This window comes from Triticum dicoccoides, chromosome 7B, assembly GCF_002162155.2.
Source record: "Triticum dicoccoides isolate Atlit2015 ecotype Zavitan chromosome 7B, WEW_v2.0, whole genome shotgun sequence".
Lineage (NCBI taxonomy): Eukaryota > Viridiplantae > Streptophyta > Magnoliopsida > Poales > Poaceae > Triticum > Triticum dicoccoides.
Genome location: NC_041393.1, coordinates 659016041 through 659025024, shown reverse-complemented (window position 1 = coordinate 659025024; position 8984 = coordinate 659016041). Strand labels below are relative to the sequence as shown.

The 8984-nt window shown below is 44.0% G+C and overlaps 1 pseudogene; it reads left to right on the top strand.

The window, feature by feature from the left end:
- LOC119337669 overlaps positions 1-4327 on the top strand; it is a 5298-nt pseudogene extending 971 nt beyond the window's left edge.
- Positions 4328-8984: the final 4657 nt, after the last annotated feature.

Genomic DNA, 8984 nt, shown 5'->3' with positions numbered 1-8984 from the left:
GCCCCCGACCTCAACGCCGCCCCGAACGCCGCCCCGACCTCGACGCCGCCCTGCCCCTCCCTCGTCGCAGTCACCCGAGGTGAGCACGCCCGCTCCTCCCTCTCCCCTACCTCTGCCTAGGGTTTCTTTATATTTTAGTGGCATATTAAGTTTATTTTTATTTATAGTAAGTTTATTTTAGTTGCATATTAAGAACTAGGTACTAATTAGGTAGTAGAATATTTTTATTTTTATTAAGTTTATTTTTAGTAAGAACTAGTTGAATTAATAAAACTAGTTAGTAAGAACTAGTTTATATTTTTTAGTTAAAGCAATTTTTCCCGCCTCGACGTCGACGATGCCTATCCCGCATCCTCGTCGTTGAGTCGGCGGAGGACGACACCTGCTTGACCAGATCGGCCATGTCCGGGACTGGGCTCCGCCGGGGTGGTACTGGGAGGCGCTACCTACCGGGGGGCGCAGGTTGGTGAGGAGCCAGCCTGTCGTTGACCCGTACCTTCTTTGGTGGCGGTCGCGTGGGCCAGTGACGATCGAGAGGCTCGAGGACTCCGCGGAGGTGGTGCGTCACCGTGTCAGTGAGGAGGACGCGCACGTCCGTCGCTACTTGTTTGTGTTGGAGCACATGCCGTTCTCCAATACCTGGCAGGTTCTCCGGGGATCTCACTGGAGCTATGATCCCGTGATGGTTCCTTCTCTGTGGGTGTCCACCGCCCGCGCCGATACCCGTCGTGTGCTAGGGTTTTAGTTGCATTAGTGATGTTATATGTATGACACTATTCGTAATGTATTAGTGATAATATTCGACGATGTACAAACGTATGAGATGATTTACTTTTGCTTATTGAATGCATGCTAATTTGAGTCCTATAAGATATTTTGAAATGTATTTCTTGTGTTGCTCAATATCCAAGTGGCCCGTCATGTTTGCAGGTTACACCTCCGAGTGGCCTATGTTTTGCCGGAGAGTTAATTCATTTCCGTTCCGGTAAATTTCAGGCGCTCGATATGTCCTATTTTAGCAAAGGTCATGCCGGATTTTTCCGTGAATTTTGGCATGACTTGTGCCAGAATATGTAGGAAATACCGAGTGCCCCGGATTTGTGTGTTGAGTATCTTGGTAGTTGTCTTCGATCGATTTTCAATTAATATTTTAACTATAAACATAGGAAATGTCTGACGACGAAAAGGATTTCGGTATTTGCAAATACTGCGAAGACGAGCGCGGCCTGTGCGACGGAATCTTCCTAGATGATGATAGGCGCTTCAGCATCAAGCTGGACGAGAACTTCGAAGTGGATACAGTAAGTCACAACGACAAGTCTTTTTTCGTAATTAAGCATGACATCTGCTTCATTTGCTTCCACTTATATTTTTTTTACTATTCTACTAGCGTATCCCCTGCCATGCAAGAGTTTTTGTATTGGATTAGATAGGTTTCAGTCATAGTATGGAGGAAAAGAAAGTTTACTTGAAGACCGAGCATGGTTATATTTTCCATGCAAAATTGTACAATTCAAACGACTACACCTATTTTGGATGCAAAACATGGCGAGCACTATGCAAGACTTATGCATTTGAGCCTGATATGGTTATCACCTTTGATATTCGTTCGGAAGATGATATTGAAGGTAATACCGACATCTGGGTCGATGTGCAGACGCCTCCAGTTATACCATTATGTAAGTTTCTCAACCATATTTATGTCTTTGATCGATATTGTTTATTCAAAAATAGTTGATAACTAATTTGTATTGTCAGCTTATTTCGGTGCAAGCAAACATGTACAGCGCTTGGTAGACAGGACCGTATACTGTCTTGGGGCTGAACTCAACTGCGAGGAGCTCAGTCATTATGTTTCATGACTTGAGGATCTTGATACTGTCAAGACAAATTTTCTTCCTGCATTTAGAAATGTTAGTACTGAAAATGTGCGACCAATAGTGTTCGTAATGAACTACGGTCACATCTATTTAGGAAGGATGGTAAGATTTTTACTATTTGTCATCAGTGCATCTTTTCCATACATTATTTTTGAAACTAAACTTCATTGTTAAGTATGTTAACATACGATGTTCTTCAACAGGGACTCCCGATGAATGTTGTGCCTTATGGGATCGAGACTAAAGGTACCATGAGTATTATCAGCTTACGGCCAAGATATCCTACAGATTACTTTAGTGCATTCAAGATTAGTGACGGATGCTTAATAGTGCAAGACTGGACCAAATATATGATGGGGGAGCGCAGAGAAGTACTAGGGGGCAGCAAACAGATGTGCTACCCATGATTAGGAGACAGGTTCATCTGCATGCTCCAGCTTGATCAAGGAGGAGAGCTATACATGTTTTATGTTATTTTACCTCAGAGAGAGCAGCAGGAGTGATTAGCTAGCTAGAAATGAGTTTCAGGATGATGAGGTGCTACACTATATTACTATGATGATAAAATAGCTAGTGTTGATGGTAATGACTATGATGATTATTATTAGTTAGTGTTAGTGGTGATTAAATAAATACTATTTTTTTAGACAGAAATAAATACTGTTGGTGGTAATGACTATGAGGATTATTAAATAGCTTGTGCTGGCGTATTAGATTCAAGTGGAGGCAACATGTGGTGCACATCGAAAGTACTACTAGTCCAAACTAGATCAAGTTTGGATTAGTAGTATACTTTTGACATGCACCACATATTGCCTTTACTTGAACCTAATCCACCTTCATTTGGCACACTGTTATGGACATAATGATGTAAACCTCATAACTGGTATTGTATCAATATTTGTATAATGGCGCATAAATACACTAGAAATGAAAAAATGAAAAAAAAAATACTAGTAGCGATGGATAGAAAACACGCTGCAAGTAGTTACCTTAGCAGCAGCGTGGTACCGAACAAACGCCGCAACTACTCGTCCTAGCAGTAGCGCGGGCATGCACGCGCTGCTGCTAAGCAATAGCTGTAGCGCCTTATTAGTAGCGCGCCCTCCCGCGCTACTAGTGAGCACAAAACCCGCGCTGCTGCTAGGGTTTTTCCTAGTAGTGCGCCGGCATCCCATTCACAAGACCGCCAGCAAATGCATCATCAAAGGTGTCCGTTGGGCCAACTGGGAGCAGTTGATGGAGGAGCAAGCCCCGGACCTCGTCATTGATGATCACCAGCTGGGCAGCCAGGCTCACACGTTCGACGCCTTCATCTTCGACCTCTCCGTCGGGCGGCAGCCCCTCTCTGTCGTCATGGACATCACCAACGAGCTCGTCTGGGCGCGGTGTGGACCCCGGCTCAGGCCCACGCCCACCTTCCTGCCCGACCACTTCGGTTCCTTAGCCCCGGTCGCCGCTGCCCATCATGGGTGCGCAACAACTCCGGCTCCTTTGGCCAGATCCACTACGCCGATCGGACTTGCCACCCCGGCGACCACGGCTGCGCAGCCAGCTGCCGGTACGTAGAGCACATTTATGGCGCCGGCAACACGTCCGGCTACCTCGCCACCGATAAGTTCCGCTTTGGGAACACGAAGATCAGGAGCATGGTGTTCGGCTGTAGCCACAAGGCCACGGTGCCAGACGGCCTCAATGTTGCCTCCGGCATCATCAGATTCAGCAGGGGGGCCCTCTCCCTCGTGTCAGAGCTCTAGATCTCTAGGTTCTCCTACTTCATCACGCTACCCGACGATCCCGACAATAGCAAGACCTTCATTAGCAGGAGGTGGAGCTGGGGCGGCTACGCCAAAGCTAAGGGCAGCCACACGCCGATGCTGGCGGCCAGGCCCAACCAGAACCCTTACTTGTACTACATCAACCTCACCGGCCTGCAGGTGGACGGGCAGCTCCTCACCGACATCCCGGCGGGGACTTTCGACATCCCGGTGAATGGCTCCGGTGGGGTGTTCCTCAGCACCACCCTGCCCTTCACCTACCTCGAGGCGGCTACGTACACGATTCTGAGGCGGGTGCTCATGATCAGGGCCGGGTCGCAGGGCCTAGCTCCGGTGAACGCTATGGCCGGCCATAGTTTGTGCTTCCTCACGCAGCACTTCTCCCAACTAAAGCTTCCCAAGCTCGCGCTGGTGTTCGATGGCGCCGACGCGACGATGCAGCTCAAGGCACATAACTACTTCTTTGCCCTCCGTGGCGGGCAGACGTGCCTCACCATACTGCCATCGAGCAACGGCGGGTCCGTCCTAAGCAGCCTGCTGCAGACGGGCAGGACGATGACCTACGACATCAACCGGCACGGTGGGGACCAGTTGACGTTCGCAGGTGCTCCGGCGCCGGTGCAGGTGTCGCTGGCTACGCTTTTACTAGTGTGGGTGATCCTCTTCTAGTTCCAGCTTAGATCATGCTGGTAATAACCTTAATTAGCATCAGGTTGCGCAGTGACATCAACCGGCACGGTGGGGACCAGTATTAAAATGTTGATTTTAAACGTGCACCTGGTATTTTGGAATAGAGGGGGAAAAGGGACGTAGCTCTTCGCTTTGCTTTTGTTCGTTCTCCCTTTTTTTTTTTCCTTTCTTTGTATTCTGAGTTGCTTTTGTTCACTTCGGACTGTTTTGAAATGTGTTTTAGTATGTTTGTTCACTCATTCAGTCCGTATATAGTACGTATAAATTATCTAAAATATCTAATAGAGGGAGTATATTATAAGGTCGACTTTGTTCTTCCTTCATATCCATTTTTTAAGGGGTGCCGTGTTTCAAACAGAAAAGGTTAATCAGTGTTTCAAGTGGTACCTGCGATGCTTCATCAGCTCTTGCCCCAGTAAATCAGAGTAAGTGGATTCCATTGATGAAATTCGGATAAATATGATTCAGCTATCCAGACGATGCCGTTCTTCCCTCTATATGGACATCATCCTCGTTACTTTGGCATCGGAGACTCATATGCCCCGTGGCGCCAATTTGCATGAATGGCTTGAAGACCGCAAACTGACGAATGCACTTCTCCACACCAACATCTGCATCAAGCTGAACAGAAAATTAAGGAGTTTGCATATCACAAACGTTTTGATCACTCGTCGTCGCCAGTGATTAGGTCTTCCTTCGCGTTCACCCCTACATTCAAGCTTCACTGGTGTAGCAAGCGAATACCAAGTTCGTCGGGTATTTCATCTTTTATCAAATGTTGACGCCTATGGAGAATCAAGCGTATCGACTACAAACTATCGGGGCATCCCAAGATGCACCTGGTCTTTTATGCATTGCAATTATGGTCTTCAAGCACCATGCGACAGGAACTGCCTCATGTCTCGGACAAGCATAAAATGATGCAAGTTCCGGAGCTAGTGCCAGAGCTGCGCCGTCGTCTAATGGGCCTAGCCATGACTGCCCAGCCCAATGCGCCGGATCAACGCCCTGGGTGAACGCACGGCTCCCCCACCGAAAACAATATGAACCGCTTATCATTTATAGTGGCATCCCTCGTGATCAACCACTACCATACCAAGGTGGGTCAATCCATTAGAACCAAAACGCTCACGTTACTAGCGAGAACAGTTTTTGGAAGCTTCTGTGTTGATTTTAGGAACCATCCATTCATTTTCATCATTGTTCTTTTTTTCAGATTTCTTCTGTGTTTTTTGGCTTTATCCTTTTTAATTCATCAAAATGTCTTGAATTGGCAGAACATTTTCAATTAGTAAAAGGTTTTCAAATTTCTGAACTTTTTTGAATACGCAAACAGTTTTCAAAGTTGGGATATTTTGTAGATCCGCAAGTACTTCTTAAATTCGTGATTTGTAAATATTTTTGGAAATTTGCGAACCTTTTTCAATTGCATGAACATTTTTGGATATCGAAACACTTTTTGAATTTGCAAAAAGAATTAAAACCCATGCATATGTTTTCTTATCCAGAAACTTTTTTTCTGATTCATGAACGTATTTTAAATCAGTCAACATTTTTTCAAATTCTCTAATATTTTTAGATCCGTGGCCATTTTTCAATTCGCCAATATTATTTCCAGTATGTGAACATATTTTATATTCACAAAGGTTTTTCAAATCTTTTGAATTCTCAAATATTTTTAAAATTCAGATTGTTTTTTGAATTAACTAATTTCTTGAATCTACAATTTTTTGGCATTTTTTCCAATTCATGAGCCCATTTCAAATTCACCCACATTTTTTAAATTCATGAATATTTTTTGTGAATGCAATTATCTTAATTTAAAGAATATGTTTGAATTCGAAAATAGTTTTTCAAATTCACTAATATATTTTCGTATTAGCATACATTCTTATGTAATACCAACAAAAACAAAAAATTGATGAAAAAATTATATTCTTATTATAATTTTCACAAACACTTATCTATCATAGAGCAACCCTTTTTTTGGAACGAAGACGCACTACGCGTCTGGCTTTAAATTAATAAAGCCCAAGGCAGCATCCACAAACGGTTCCGAACCTTACAAACCAAAATAATAGAAGTTCCACGGGCTCAACGTCCCGGCAATGCAGAGTTGCAACTAGCTAGCAAGCATAACATACATAAACGTTCGGCAAATCATAAGCTAACTCAAAAGACTCAAGCTTGCACTCCTTGATGTCTCGCTTTCACCATGCACAACTTGATCTGCTCCATGATCTCGATCATGCGGTCCTCGCCACGCTGCTTCCCCAATGGCGCCCAAACCTATAAGAAAATGTGGCATTTGAAGAGAATATCAGCTGGGTGAGCAGGGAACTTGTGTTCAATTGTAATTTTGTTCCGCACCACCCAAAACGACCATAACAGCTCCCCTACACCACGCCACAACAACCTCGCATTGGCACCCCTATGTGCCTTCAACAAGTTTAATAAGTCCTCACTAGTTTGCGGGTTCCAATTTTGTTTGAAAGTCTCCCTAACGGAAAGTGTATAATAAAATCCATTAAACATCCAAAAAATAGTATAAAAGTGTATAATAAAGCCCATTAAACATCCAAAACAGATAATATAATAGCATGGAACAATTAAAAATTATAGATACGTTGGAGACGTATCACCCCTCCAACTATCAGCCTCGATCTGCTGTTCTGCATGTACCGAGTCGTCGGCCGCCCGGCCGAGTTGCCGTCCCTAAGGAGAAAACTGAAAAAGACGCGCGCCACTCATCAAGCCCTAGGTTAAGTTCTAATATTTTTCTTCTAATTTTCAAAGTATTAGTCTATTCTGATTCCATGTTTAAACGGTACAAGTTGGTAATTAGGTTGATTCAATCTAGCTTCATATAACAATTTTGTATGAATAAGTTAACCACTCCTCAAACCCTAAGGTACAGTTCTGCTGGGAGTAGAATAAAATATATAGACTATAGTAATATTCTGACTTGTTGAACATCAATTTATGTATCATTTAACTATTTGACATTGCCAGGAAAGCTAATGGAGAAATATTTTGCCAAAGCCGCAACTGATAGTATGCCTGAAATAGCTGATCTGGACAAGCTAATGTTGGATATTATTCCTAATGAGGTGATAGTTAAACGCTTTCATGCGGAAAATCATCGTGGGTTGAAACGGAAGGAGGTAATATGCTCAAGCTTTTATTTTTATCCATCAATTTTTACATTCTCTCTATGTAAAAATGATTTTTTTTCATGCAGCTTGAAGGCTAGAAATAAGGGACATATAGCAACAAAAAGGAAAGACATATCCATATTTCTCAAGTTATTCTGTCATAAAGGGTTAGTTTACTTTTACTTTGGCACTGAACATGTCATAGTTATGTGTGTGATGACATTATCTTATAAGAAATAATATGATTTTGCTTCTTCGACACTATAAGTATGCTCGTGTGGTTAGTGCTTTAAATTATCTATCGATTAATTCGTATACATGTTTCTAAAACAATTGTATACATTTTTGCCCCCTCTTATTTTTTGTCCTGGCTCCGCCCCTGACTCAAGTCGAGACTCCTCTAAGTATGGTCACTCTACCATTGTCACGTCCCCTCCTTGCGACTCCGACACCATTGCAGGTGGTGTCTGATGATGCTTCTCAATCAGGGCGGTACAACGGGCGTCTTGAAAAGAAGAATGGTTCGTGCAATATATATCCTGACAGCAAAGCGAGCGCAATTCTGGTTGATGAAGACCTTTGGAGAGTTGCCCAAGATGAACAAATATGAGTTTGTGGAGAACAAGGTGAAACCTTAGCTCGCTATGTACAACAGGCCATTTTCTTCGCAAAGGATCACGGCGATCCGAGCTTTGGTAGGCGTCGACAGAATGGCGAAGTTGGACCTGGCCAAGATGGGATATTCCGAGGACCTGGGTTGTGCTTCACATGAAAATGTTAGTCCATGATTCTTGCATAGAGAGATGGAAAATCTCTAGGTGGATGAGATCTTTGCTGATGCTTGATGTTGAGGGTCGTTTTGGTTACCCCATGACTTGTCACCAGTGGTTTTGGGACTTGGCGCTCTTGTATAAGGCTGAGACAACGTTCCTTGAGGTTTGTGTGTGTGTGTGTGTGTGTGTGTGTGTTTTTTCTTCTAAACTCTACCTTAATCCTTAGTTTTCCTTTTGTGTCTTCTTTTTTATATTATGAATTTCGTCCAGTTTTCCTCAATTAACTAGGCAACCCTCCTCTCCTTGTACGAAAATAGCAGATCTCCTGTCCTTTCCTTGACAAGTTGCTCCAAAAAAACAAGTTCTCGCCCTTTTCTCTATTAGGTTTTCTCCCCACCCTCTCCTTCCCAATCGAGGCGACACCCTCCTAGCCTTCCCTCTCGGTGCTCCAAATCTCTTTCACCCCCTCCCCTCATCTGGGTTCTTCGATCATGCTTGTCGTCACCTCACATCAGAAAAGCTGCTCATGTCTCGTGACATGAAGTGAGAGCTGCTGAGCTCGGAGAGCACCTGTATCTCGATGTCAACCTCTGGCGTGATGCCACAATTTGTCAGGATTCGTTCTTGAGACTCGCTATTGTGACCTGGAGGGAGTTGGCAGCCCCTGCAACGAGGTGTAGCGTGGGCTGCTCGATAACCGGCGCCGAC